The sequence below is a fragment of the Mesoplodon densirostris genome, chromosome 3, assembly GCF_025265405.1.
Source record: "Mesoplodon densirostris isolate mMesDen1 chromosome 3, mMesDen1 primary haplotype, whole genome shotgun sequence".
NCBI classification, from domain to species: domain Eukaryota; kingdom Metazoa; phylum Chordata; class Mammalia; order Artiodactyla; family Ziphiidae; genus Mesoplodon; species Mesoplodon densirostris.
In genome coordinates this window covers 185007452-185022391 of record NC_082663.1, presented here as the reverse complement: position 1 = coordinate 185022391, position 14940 = coordinate 185007452, and positions in this window count along the sequence as shown.

The window sequence follows — 14940 nt, the reverse complement described above, 5'->3', positions numbered from 1 at the left end:
CAAAACCAAAAAACAGGGAAATTCTTTACAATTCCTTCAGGGTGTCTGAGGAAACCTGGAAAGACCCTATCTACAATGACAGCTGGATGTGGCATAAGGCTGGACACTTGGGACTGAGAGGATTGGTGAGATTGGGTGAGCAAATGCAGACCCTTTCAAGCAATAATGCATGGCCCCCATTCCATGGGTCCCAACTCTCCAGGTTCAAGGGAATATTACTACAGCTATAACATGTACAGGAAACCTAGAGAATGGACACACTGTGAATACGAAAGGTTTCTAAAACTCAACGAATAGTCCCTCTCCTGGTGCTCCAGTTTGACTTTCTAACTGCCTTACTATCAATCTCCCAACTTGGAGAGACAGGCCCTTTAACCTCCTGGTTTGCACAGGTTCCCAATTTGGCAGAGGATGGAAGGGACGAGGGAGAACCCATGAGAGAGTAGCTGTTAGGCATTTGGACGGGCACATGTCACTCTAATTTCCCGGCAGGAAGAAGAATTAACCAAAGTCTCAGCCACCCACCGGGAACCAGTATAGGACATGATCCAAAATTTTGGACTTGCGTTCAGCTCACAAAAAACGAGTTGAGAAATGGAGCTCAGGGGCACAGCAATTCACAAACTGGCAGAGTGATAAAGGACAACTATCATCCAAAAATCTCTTGAGGGAAGTCAACGAGGTGGACTTGAAAGCGAGGCAAAATAGCAGGAAACAGATTTCAAGAGGTACCTTGGAATCGCCTGTAAAGCACAGGAAGAGGGGCACAACTTGGACAATGGTGCACTTGGCCAAAAAGGGCGTATGCGTTTTCTCCTGAATATATTCAGGAGAAAACGCATACGCCCTTTTTGGCCAAGCAAGCAAGCGGGCAATGCAAATCTGCACTACAAAGAAGTATCACTTCCCACCGGTCAAAAGGGACATCCACAAAATGTGTAAAAACCAGAAAGGCAAGACAGGCCCTGGAGAACTGGGAGCCTTGTTATGCTGATGGGCGGGATGTAAATTGCCAACTGCCTCACTGGAGGAGTGCATTGTGTTCCCTAAAACAAGTAAACAACAGAGCTACAGAGCCAAGGCCACTTCCAGTCTAGGGAATATACCTTGGGAAAACTGAAAATCAATAAGAAAGAGCCACTTCCAAATTTAGGGCTGCACTGACTACAAGAACCTCAACTTGGGTACACCTTAAATATCCCAGGAAATATAAAAATGGTTCAAAACATTGTGGTACTTACGTACAATGGAATATCCCTCAGCCATGAAATCAATGTCATAAGACCAGTAGCAGCAAAGTGAGTGGATTCAGGTACGATGATTCTAAGTGAAATAAGTCACACAGAAAAAGAAACTTATCATAAGATATCACTTATGAAGATCCTGTAAACATGGCTACACGTGAACTGAGTTAGGAAAGAGAACAGAGTCTCACATTTAGAAAACACTCTTATGCCTGCATAAAGGGGAAGGAGAGGTGGGGTGATGCATAAAACCAGAGTTTGATATAAGCACAGGGACCGTTCCAAAAACCAACTTTGGAATAGACAAGACCTACACCTTCCTCAGTGAAAGAGACTCAAAACCCCATATTTCCCGCAGAGGAATATATCTGACTAGTAAGAATCTTAAAACCTATGTATTGATATGACTCCATAAGGGAATCAAGTGTGTCTAGAGTGGCATAAACATGGCAGCGAGAATCAGCTCAAACCCACTATAAAAAGGAATTTCAAAAGCAAAACCAAAAAACAGGGAAATTCTTTACAATTCCTTCAAGGTGTCTGAGGAAACCTGGAAAGACCCTATCTACAATGACAGCTGTATGTGGCATAAGGCTGGACACTTGGGACTGAGAGGATTGGTGAGATTGGGTGAGCAAACGCAGACCCTTTCAAGCAATAATGCATGGCCCCCATTCCATGGGTCCCAACTCTCCAGGTTCAAGGGAATATTACTACAGCTATAACATGTACAGGAAACCTAGAGAATGGACACACTGTGAATACGAAAGGTTTCTAATACTCAACGAATAGTCCCTCTCCTGGTGCTCCAGTTTGACTTTCCAACTGCCTTACTATCAATCTCCCAACTTGGACAGACAGGCCCTTTAACCTCCTGGTTTGCACAGGTTCCCAATTTGGCAGAGGATGGAAGGGACGAGGGAGAACCCATGAGAGAGTAGCTGTTAGGCATTTGGACGGGCACATGTCACTCTAATTTCCCGGCAGGAAGAAGAATTAACCAAAGTCTCAGCCACCCACCGGGAACCAGTATAGGACAGGATCCAAAATTTTGGACTTGCGTTCAGCTCACAAAAAACGAGTTGAGAAATGGAGCTCAGGGGCACAGCAATTCACAAACTGGCAGAGTGATAAAGGACAACTATCGTCCAAAAATCTGTTGAGGAAAGTCAACGAGGCGGACTTGAAAGCGAGGCAAAATAGCAGGAAACAGATTTCAAGAGGTACCTTGGAATCGCCTGTAAAGCACAGGAAGAGGGGCACAACTTGGACAATGGTGCACTTGGCCAAAAAGGGCGTATGCGTTTTCTCCTGAATATATTCAGGAGAAAACGCATACGCCCTTTTTGGCCAAGCAAGCAAGCGGGCAATGCAAATCTGCACTACAAAGAAGTATCACTTCCCACCGGTCAAAAGGGACATCCACAAAATGTGTAAAAACCAGAAAGGCAAGACAGGCCCTGGAGAACAGGGAGCCTTGTTATGCTGATGGGCGGGATGTAAATTGCCAACTGCCTCACTGAAGGAGTGCATTGTGTTCCCTAAAACAAGTAAACAACAGAGCTACAGAGCCAAGGCCACTTCCAGTCCAGGGAATATACCTTGGGAAAACTGAAAATCAATAAGAAAGAGCCACCTCCAAATTTAGGGCTGTACTGACTACAAGAACCTAAACTTGGGTACACCTTAAATATCCCAGGAAATATAAAAATGGTTCAAAACATTGTGGTACTTACGTAAGATGGAATATCCCTCAGCCATGAAATCAATGTCATAAGACCAGTAGCAGCAAAGTGAGTGGATTCAGGTACGATGATTCTAAGTGAAATAAGTCAAACAGAAAAAAGAAACTTATCATAAGATATCACTTATGAAGATCCTGTAAACATGGCTACACGTGAACTGAGTTAGGAAAGAGAACAGAGTCTCACATTTAGAAAACACTCTTATGCCTGCATAAAGGGGATGGAGAGGTCGGGTGATGCATAAAACCAGAGTTTGATATAAGCACAGGGACCGTTCCAAAAACCAACTTTGGAATAGACAAGACCTACACCTTCCTCAGTGAAAGAGACTCAAAACCCCATATTTCCCGCAGAGGAATATATCTGACTAGTAAGAATCTTAAAACCTATGTATTGATATGACTCCATAAGGGAATCAAGTGTGTCTAGAGTGGCATAAACATGGCAGCGAGAATCAGCTCAAACCCACTATAAAAAGGAATTTCAAAAGCAAAACCAAAAAACAGGGAAATTCTTTACAATTCCTTCAGGGTGTCTGAGGAAACCTGGAAAGACCCTATCTACAATGACAGCTGGATGTGGCATAAGGCTGGACACTTGGGACTGAGAGGATTGGTGAGATTGGGTGAGCAAATGCAGACCCTTTCAAGCAATAATGCATGGCCCCCATTCCATGGGTCCCAACTCTCCAGGTTCAAGGGAATATTACTACAGCTATAACATGTACAGGAAACCTAGAGAATGGACACACTGTGAATACGAAAGGTTTCTAAAACTCAACGAATAGTCCCTCTCCTGGTGCTCCAGTTTGACTTTCCAACTGCCTTACTATCAATCTCCCAACTTGGACAGACAGGCCCTTTAACCTCCTGGTTTGCACAGGTTCCCAATTTGGCAGAGGATGGAAGGGACGAGGGAGAACCCATGAGAGAGTAGCTGTTAGGCATTTGGACGGGCACATGTCACTCTAATTTCCCGGCAGGAAGAAGAATTAACCAAAGTCTCAGCCACCCACCGGGAACCAGTATAGGACAGGATCCAAAATTTTGGACTTGCGTTCAGCTCACAAAAAACGAGTTGAGAAATTGAGCTCAGGGGCACAGCAATTCACAAACTGGCAGAGTGATAAAGGACAACTATTGTCCAAAAATCTGTTGAGGGAAGTCAACGAGGCGGACTTGAAAGCGAGGCAAAATAGCAGGAAACAGATTTCAAGAGGTACCTTGGAATCGCCTGTAAAGCACAGGAAGAGGGGCACAACTTGGACAATGGTGCACTTGGCCAAAAAGGGCGTATGCGTTTTCTCCTGAATATATTCAGGAGAAAACGCATACGCCCTTTTTGGCCAAGCAAGCAAGCGGGCAATGCAAATCTGCACTACAAAGAAGTATCACTTCCCACCGGTCAAAAGGGACATCCACAAAATGTGTAAAAACCAGAAAGGCAAGACAGGCCCTGGAGAACAGGGAGCCTTGTTATGCTGATGGGCGGGATGTAAATTGCCAACTGCCTCACTGGAGGAGTGCATTGTGTTCCCTAAAACAAGTAAACAACAGAGCTACAGAGCCAAGGCCACTTCCAGTCTAGGGAATATACCTTGGGAAAACTGAAAATCAATAAGAAAGAGCCACTTCCAAATTTAGGGCTGCACTGACTACAAGAACCTCAACTTGGGTACACCTTAAATATCCCAGGAAATATAAAAATGGTTCAAAACATTGTGGTACTTACGTACGATGGAATATCCCTCAGCCATGAAATCAATGTCATAAGACCAGTAGCAGCAAAGTGAGTGGATTCAGGTACGATGATTCTAAGTGAAATAAGTCACACAGAAAAAGAAACTTATCATAAGATATCACTTATGAAGATCCTGTAAACATGGCTACACGTGAACTGAGTTAGGAAAGAGAACAGAGTCTCACATTTAGAAAACACTCTTATGCCTGCATAAAGGGGAAGGAGAGGTGGGGTGATGCATAAAACCAGAGTTTGATATAAGCACAGGGACCGTTTCAAAAACCAACTTTGGAATTGACAAGACCGACACCTTCCTTAGTGAAAGAGACTCAAAACCCCATATTTCCCGCAGAGGAATATATCTGACTAGTAACAATCTTAAAACCTATGTATTGATATGTCTCCATAAGGGAATCAAGTGTGTCTAGAGTGGCATAAACATGGCAGCGAGAATCAGCTCAAACCCACTATAAAAAGGAATTTCAAAAGCAAAACCAAAAAACAGGGAAATTCTTTACAATTCCTTCAGGGTGTCTGAGGAAACCTGGAAAGACCCTATCTACAATGACAGCTGGATGTGGCATAAGGCTGGACACTTGGGACTGAGAGGATTGGTGAGATTGGGTGAGCAAATGCAGACCCTTTCAAGCAATAATGCATGGCCCCCATTCCATGGGTCCCAACTCTCCAGGTTCAAGGGAATATTACTACAGCTATAACATGTACAGGAAACCTAGAGAATGGACACACTGTGAATACGAAAGGTTTCTAAAACTCAACGAATAGTCCCTCTCCTGGTGCTCCAGTTTGACTTTCCAACTGCCTTACTATCAATCTCCCAACTTGGAGAGACAGGCACTTTAACCTCCTGGTTTGCACAGGTTCCCAATTTGCCAGAGGATGGAAGGGACGAGGGAGAACCCATGAGATAGTAGCTGTTAGGCATTTGGACGGGCACATGTCACTCTAATTTCCCGGCAGGAAGAAGAATTAACCAAAGTCTCAGCCACCCACCGGGAACCAGTATAGGACATGATCCAAAATTTTGGACTTGCGTTCAGCTCACAAAAAACGAGTTGAGAAATGGAGCTCAGGGGCACAGCAATTCACAAACTGGCAGAGTGATAAAGGACAACTATCATCCAAAAATCTGTTGAGGGAAGTCAATGAGGCGGACTTGAAAGCGAGGCAAAATAGCAGGAAACAGATTTCAAGAGGTACCTTGGAATCGCCTGTAAAGCACAGGAAGAGGGGCACAACTTGGACAATGGTGCACTTGGCCAAAAAGGGCGTATGCGTTTTCTCCTGAATATATTCAGGAGAAAACGCATACGCCCTTTTTGGCCAAGCAAGCAAGCGGGCAATGCAAATCTGCACTACAAAGAAGTATCACTTCCCACCGGTCAAAAGGGACATCCACAAAATGTGTAAAAACCAGAAAGGCAAGACAGGCCCTGGAGAACTGGGAGCCTTGTTATGCTGATGGGCGGGATGTAAATTGCCAACTGCCTCACTGGAGGAGTGCATTGTGTTCCCTAAAACAAGTAAACAACAGAGCTACAGAGCCAAGGCCACTTCCAGTCTAGGGAATATACCTTGGGAAAACTGAAAATCAATAAGAAAGAGCCACCTCCAAATTTAGGGCTGCACTGACTACAAGAACCTCAACTTGGGTACACCTTAAATATCCCAGGAAATATAAAAATGGTTCAAAACATTGTGGTACTTACGTACGATGGAATATCCCTCAGCCATGAAATCAATGTCATAAGACCAGTAGCAGCAAAGTGAGTGGATTCAGGTACGATGATTCTAAGTGAAATAAGTCACACAGAAAAAGAAACTTATCATAAGATATCACTTATGAAGATCCTGTAAACATGGCTACACGTGAATTGAGTTAGGAAAGAGAACAGAGTCTCACATTTAGAAAACACTCTTATGCCTGCATAAAGGGGAAGGAGAGGTGGGGTGATGCATAAAACCAGAGTTTGATAGAAGCACAGGGACCGTTTCAAAAACCAACTTTGGAATTGACAAGACCGACACCTTCCTTAGTGAAAGAGACTCAAAACCCCATATTTCCCACAGAGGAATATATCTGACTAGTAAGAATCTTAAAACCTATGTATTGATATGTCTCCATAAGGGAATCAAGTGTGTCTAGAGTGGCATAAACATGGCAGCGAGAATCAGCTCAAACCCACGATAAAAAGGAATTTCAAAAGCAAAACCAAAAAACAGGGAAATTCTTTACAATTCCTTCAGGGTGTCTGAGGAAACCTGGAAAGACCCTATCTACAATGACAGCTGGATGTGGCATAAGGCTGGACACTTGGGACTGAGAGGATTGGTGAGATTGGGTGAGCAAATGCAGACCCTTTCAAGCAATAATGCATGGCCCCCATTCCATGGGTCCCAACTCTCCAGGTTCAAGGGAATATTACTACAGCTATAACATGTACAGGAAACCTGGAGAATTGACACACTGTGAATACGAAAGGTTTCTAAAACTCAATGAATAGTCCCTCTCCTGGTGCTCCAGATTGACTTTCCAACTGCCTTACTATCAATCTCCCAACTTGGAGAGACAGGCCCTTTAACCTCCTGGTTTGCACAGGTTCCCAATTTGCCAGAGGATGGAAGGGACGAGGGAGAACCCATGAGAGAGTAGCTGTTAGGCATTTGGACGGGCACATGTCACTCTAATTTCCCGGCAGGAAGAAGAATTAACCAAAGTCTCAGCCACCCACCGGGAACCAGTATAGGACATGATCCAAAATTTTGGACTTGTGTTCAGCTCACAAAAAACGAGTTGAGAAATGGAGCTCAGGGGCACAGCAATTCACAAACTGGCAGAGTGATAAAGGACAACTATCGTCCAAAAATCTGTTGAGGGAAGTCAACGAGGCGGACTTGAAAGCGAGGCAAAATAGCAGGAAACAGATTTCAAGAGGTACCTTGGAATCGCCTGTAAAGCACAGGAAGAGGGGCACAACTTGGACAATGGTGCACTTGGCCAAAAAGGGCGTATGCGTTTTCTCCTGAATATATTCAGGAGAAAACGCATACGCCCTTTTTGGCCAAGCAAGCAAGCGGGCAATGCAAATCTGCACTACAAAGAAGTATCACTTCCCACCGGTCAAAAGGGACATCCACAAAATGTGTAAAAACCAGAAAGGCAAGACAGGCCCTGGAGAACTGGGAGCCTTGTTATGCTGATGGGCGGGATGTAAATTGCCAACTGCCTCACTGGAGGAGTGCATTGTGTTCCCTAAAACAAGTAAACAACAGAGCTACAGAGCCAAGGCCACTTCCAGTCTAGGGAATATACCTTGGGAAAACTGAAAATCAATAAGAAAGAGCCACCTCCAAATTTAGGGCTGCACTGACTACAAGAACCTCAACTTGGGTACACCTTAAATATCCCAGGAAATATAAAAATGGTTCAAAACATTGTGGTACTTACGTACGATGGAATATCCCTCAGCCATGAAATCAATGTCATAAGACCAGTAGCAGCAAAGTGAGTGGATTCAGGTACGATGATTCTAAGTGAAATAAGTCACACAGAAAAAGAAACTTATCATAAGATATCACTTATGAAGATCCTGTAAACATGGCTACACGTGAATTGAGTTAGGAAAGAGAACAGAGTCTCACATTTAGAAAACACTCTTATGCCTGCATAAAGGGGAAGGAGAGGTGGGGTGATGCATAAAACCAGAGTTTGATATAAGCACAGGGACCGTTTCAAAAACCAACTTTGGAATTGACAAGACCGACACCTTCCTTAGTGAAAGAGACTCAAAACCCCATATTTCCCACAGAGGAATATATCTGACTAGTAAGAATCTTAAAACCTATGTATTGATATGTCTCCATAAGGGAATCAAGTGTGTCTAGAGTGGCATAAACATGGCAGCGAGAATCAGCTCAAACCCACGATAAAAAGGAATTTCAAAAGCAAAACCAAAAAACAGGGAAATTCTTTACAATTCCTTCAGGGTGTCTGAGGAAACCTGGAAAGACCCTATCTACAATGACAGCTGGATGTGGCATAAGGCTGGACACTTGGGACTGAGAGGATTGGTGAGATTGGGTGAGCAAATGCAGACCCTTTCAAGCAATAATGCATGGCCCCCATTCCATGGGTCCCAACTCTCCAGGTTCAAGGGAATATTACTACAGCTATAACATGTACAGGAAACCTAGAGAATGGACACACTGTGAATACGAAAGGTTTCTAAAACTCAACGAATAGTCCCTCTCCTGGTGCTCCAGTTTGACTTTCCAACTGCCTTACTATCAATCTCCCAACTTGGAGAGACAGGCCCTTTAACCTCCTGGTTTGCACAGGTTCCCAATTTGGCAGAGGATGGAAGGGACGAGGGAGAACCCATGAGAGAGTAGCTGTTAGGCATTTGGATGGGCACATGTCACTCTAATTTCCCGGCAGGAAGAAGAATTAACCAAAGTCTCAGCCACCCACCGGGAACCAGTATAGGACATGATCCAAAATTTTGGACTTGCGTTCAGCTCACAAAAAACGAGTTGAGAAATGGAGCTCAGGGGCACAGCAATTCACAAACTGGCAGAGTGATAAAGGACAACTATCGTCCAAAAATCTGTTGAGGGAAGTCAATGAGGCGGACTTGAAAGCGAGGCAAAATAGCAGGAAACAGATTTCAAGAGGTACCTTGGAATCGCCTGTAAAGCACAGGAAGAGGGGCACAACTTGGACAATGGTGCACTTGGCCAAAAAGGGCGTATGCGTTTTCTCCTGAATATATTCAGGAGAAAACGCATACGCCCTTTTTGGCCAAGCAAGCAAGCGGGCAATGCAAATCTGCACTACAAAGAAGTATCACTTCCCACCGGTCAAAAGGGACATCCACAAAATGTGTAAAAACCAGAAAGGCAAGACAGGCCCTGGAGAACTGGGAGCCTTGTTATGCTGATGGGCGGGATGTAAATTGCCAACTGCCTCACTGGAGGAGTGCATTGTGTTCCCTAAAACAAGTAAACAACAGAGCTACAGAGCCAAGGCCACTTCCAGTCTAGGGAATATACCTGGGGAAAACTGAAAATCAATAAGAAAGAGCCACCTCCAAATTTAGGGCTGCGCTGACTACAAGAACCTCAACTTGGGTACACCTTAAATATCCCAGGAAATATAAAAATGGTTCAAAACATTGTGGTACTTACGTACGATGGAATATCCCTCAGCCATGAAATCAATGTCATAAGACCAGTAGCAGCAAAGTGAGTGGATTCAGGTACGATGATTCTAAGTGAAATAAGTCACACAGAAAAAGAAACTTATCATAAGATATCACTTATGAAGATCCTGTAAACATGGCTACACGTGAACTGAGTTAGGAAAGAGAACAGAGTCTCACATTTAGAAAACACTCTTATGCCTGCATAAACGGGATGGAGAGGTCGGGTGATGCATAAAACCAGAGTTTGATATAAGCACAGGGACCTTTCCAAAAACCAACTTTGGAAAAGACAAGTCCTACACCTTCCTCAGTGAAAGAGACTAAAAACCCCATATTTCCCGCAGAGGAATATATCTGACTAGTAAGAATCTTAAAACCTATGTATTGATATGACTCCATAAGGGAATCAAGTGTGTCTAGAGTGGCATAAACATGGCAGCGAGAATCAGCTCAAACCCACTATAAAACGGAATTTCAAAAGCAAAACCAAAAAACAGGGAAATTCTTTACAATTCCTTCAGGGTGTCTGAGGAAACCTGGAAAGACCCTATCTACAATGACAGCTGGATGTGGCATAAGGCTGGACACTTGGGACTGAGAGGATTGGTGAGATTGGGTGAGCAAATGCAGACCCTTTCAAGCAATAATGCATGGCCCCCATTCCATGGGTCCCAACTCTCCAGGTTCAAGGGAATATTACTACAGCTATAACATGTACAGGAAACCTAGAGAATGGACACACTGTGAATACGAAAGGTTTCTAAAACTCAATGAATAGTCCCTCTCCTGGTGCTCCAGTTTGACTTTCCATCTGCCTTACTATCAATCTCCCAACTTGGAGAGACAGGCCCTTTAACCTCCTGGTTTGCACAGGTTCCCAATTTGGCAGAGGATGGAAGGGACGAGGGAGAACCCATGAGAGAGTAGCTGTTAGGCATTTGGACGGGCACTTGTCACTCTAATTTCCCGGCAGGAAGAAGAATTAACCAAAGTCTCAGCCACCCACCGGGAACCAGTATAGGACATGATCCAAAATTTTGGACTTGTGTTCAGCTCACAAAAAACGAGTTGAGAAATGGAGCTCAGGGGCACAGCAATTCACAAACTGGCAGAGTGATAAAGGACAACTATCGTCCAAAAATTTGTTGAGGGAAGTCAACGAGGCGGACTTGAAAGTGAGGCAAAATAGCAGGAAACAGATTTCAAGAGGTACCTTGGAATCGCCTGTAAAGCACAGGAAGAGGGGCACAACTTGGACAATGGTGCACTTGGCCAAAAAGGGCGTATGCGTTTTCTCCTGAATATATTCAGGAGAAAACGCATACGCCCTTTTTGGCCAAGCAAGCAAGCGGGCAATGCAAATCTGCACTACAAAGAAGTATCACTTCCCACCGGTCAAAAGGGACATCCACAAAATGTGTAAAAACCAGAAAGGCAAGACAGGCCCTGGAGAACTGGGAGCCTTGTTATGCTGATGGGTGGGATGTAAATTGCCAACTGCCTCACTGGAGGAGTGCATTGTGTTCCCTAAAACAAGTAAACAACAGAGCTACAGAGCCAAGGCCACTTCCAGTCTAGGGAATATACCTTGGGAAAACTGAAAATCAATAAGAAAGAGCCACCTCCAAATTTAGGGCTGCACTGACTACAAGAACCTCAACTTGGGTACACCTTAAATATCCCAGGAAATATAAAAATGGTTCAAAACATTGTGGTACTTACGTACGATGGAATATCCCTCAGCCATGAAATCAATGTCATAAGACCAGTAGCAGCAAAGTGAGTGGATTCAGGTACGATGATTCTAAGTGAAATAAGTCACACAGAAAAAGAAACTTATCATAAGATATCACTTATGAAGATCCTGTAAACATGGCTACACGTGAATTGAGTTAGGAAAGAGAACAGAGTCTCACATTTAGAAAACACTCTTATGCCTGCATAAAGGGGAAGGAGAGGTGGGGTGATGCATAAAACCAGAGTTTGATAGAAGCACAGGGACCGTTTCAAAAACCAACTTTGGAATTGACAAGACCGACACCTTCCTTAGTGAAAGAGACTCAAAACCCCATATTTCCCACAGAGGAATATATCTGACTAGTAAGAATCTTAAAACCTATGTATTGATATGTCTCCATAAGGGAATCAAGTGTGTCTAGAGTGGCATAAACATGGCAGCGAGAATCAGCTCAAACCCACTATAAAAAGGAATTTCAAAAGCAAAACCAAAAAACAGGGAAATTCTTTACAATTCCTTCAGGGTGTCTGAGGAAACCAGGAAAGACCCTATCTACAATGACAGCTGGATGTGGCATAAGGCTGGACACTTGGGACTGAGAGGATTGGTGAGATTGGGTGAGCAAATGCAGACCCTTTCAAGCAATAATGCATGGCCCCCATTCCATGGGTCCCAACTCTCCAGGTTCAAGGGAATATTACTACAGCTATAACATGTACAGGAAACCTAGAGAATGGACACACTGTGAATACGAAAGGTTTCTAAAAACTCAACGAATAGTCCCTCTCCTGGTGCTCCAGTTTGACTTTCCAACTGCCTTACTATCAATCTCCCAACTTGGAGAGACAGGCCCTTTAACCTCCTGGTTTGCACAGGTTCCCAATTTGGCAGAGGATGGAAGGGACGAGGGAGAACCCATGAGAGAGTAGCTGTTAGGCATTTGGACGGGCACATGCCACTCTAATTTCCCGGCAGGAAGAAGAATTAACCAAAGTCTCAGCCACCCACCGGGAACCAGTATAGGCCATGATCCAAAATTTTGGACTTGTGTTCAGCTCACAAAAAACGAGTTGAGAAATGGAGCTCAGGGGCACAGCAATTCACAAACTGGCAGAGTGATAAAGGACAACTATCATCCAAAAATCTGTTGAGGGAAGTCAATGAGGCGGACTTGAAAGCGAGGCAAAATAGCAGGAAACAGATTTCAAGAGGTACCTTGGAATCGCCTGTAAAGCACAGGAAGAGGGGCACAACTTGGACAATGGTGCACTTGGCCAAAAAGGGCGTATGTGTTTTCTCCTGAATATATTCAGGAGAAAACGCATACGCCCTTTTTGGCCAAGCAAGCAAGCGGGCAATGCAAATCTGCACTACAAAGAAGTATCACTTCCCACCGGTCAAAAGGGACATCCACAAAATGTGTAAAAACCAGAAAGGCAAGACAGGCCCTGGAGAACAGGGAGCCTTGTTATGCTGATGGGTGGGATGTAAATTGCCAACTGCCTCACTGGAGGAGTGCATTGTGTTCCCTAAAACAAGTAAACAACAGAGCTACAGAGCCAAGGCCACTTCCAGTCTAGGGAATATACCTGGGGAAAACTGAAAATCAATAAGAAAGAGCCACCTCCAAATTTAGGGCTGCGCTGACTACAAGAACCTCAACTTGGGTACACCTTAAATATCCCAGGAAATATAAAAATGGTTCAAAACATTGTGGTACTTACGTACGATGGAATATCCCTCAGCCATGAAATCAATGTCATAAGACCAGTAGCAGCAAAGTGAGTGGATTCAGGTACGATGATTCTAAGTGAAATAAGTCACACAGAAAAAGAAACTTATCATAAGATATCACTTAGGAAGATCCTGTAAACATGGCTACACGTGAACTGAGTTAGGAAAGAGAACAGAGTCTCACATTTAGAAAACACTCTTATGCCTGCATAAAGGGGAAGGAGAGGTGGGGTGATGCATAAAACCAGAGTTTGATAGAAGCACAGGGACCGTTTCAAAAACCAACTTTGGAATTGACAAGACCGACACCTTCCTTAGTGAAAGAGACTCAAAACCCCATATTTCCCACAGAGGAATATATCTGACTAGTAAGAATCTTAAAACCTATGTATTGATATGTCTCCATAAGGGAATCAAGTGTGTCTAGAGTGGCATAAACATGGCAGCGAGAATCAGCTCAAACCCACTATAAAAAGGAATTTCAAAAGCAAAACCAAAAAACAGGGAAATTCTTTACAATTCCTTCAGGGTGTCTGAGGAAACCAGGAAAGACCCTATCTACAATGACAGCTGGATGTGGCATAAGGCTGGACACTTGGGACTGAGAGGATTGGTGAGATTGGGTGAGCAAATGCAGACCCTTTCAAGCAATAATGCATGGCCCCCATTCCATGGGTCCCAACTCTCCAGGTTCAAGGGAATATTACTACAGCTATAACATGTACAGGAAACCTAGAGAATGGACACACTGTGAATACGAAAGGTTTCTAAAAACTCAACGAATAGTCCCTCTCCTGGTGCTCCAGTTTGACTTTCCAACTGCCTTACTATCAATCTCCCAACTTGGAGAGACAGGCCCTTTAACCTCCTGGTTTGCACAGGTTCCCAATTTGGCAGAGGATGGAAGGGACGAGGGAGAACCCATGAGAGAGTAGCTGTTAGGCATTTGGACGGGCACATGTCACTCTAATTTCCCGGCAGGAAGAAGAATTAACCAAAGTCTCAGCCACCCACCGGGAACCAGTATAGGCCATGATCCAAAATTTTGGACTTGTGTTCAGCTCACAAAAAACGAGTTGAGAAATGGAGCTCAGGGGCACAGCAATTCACAAACTGGCAGAGTGATAAAGGACAACTATCGTCCAAAAATCTGTTGAGGGAAGTCAACGAGGCGGACTTGAAAGCGAGGCAAAATAGCAGGAAACAGATTTCAAGAGGTACCTTGGAATCGCCTGTAAAGCACAGGAAGAGGGGCACAACTTGGACAATGGTGCACTTGGCCAAAAAGGGCGTATGCGTTTTCTCCTGAATATATTCAGGAGAAAACGCATACGCCCTTTTTGGCCAAGCAAGCAAGCGGGCAATGCAAATCTGCACTACAAAGAAGTATCACTTCCCACCGGTCAAAAGGGACATCCACAAAATGTGTAAAAACCAGAAAGGCAAGACAGGCCCTGGAGAACTGGGAGCCTTGTTATGCTGATGGGCGGGATGTAAATTGCCAACTGCCTCAC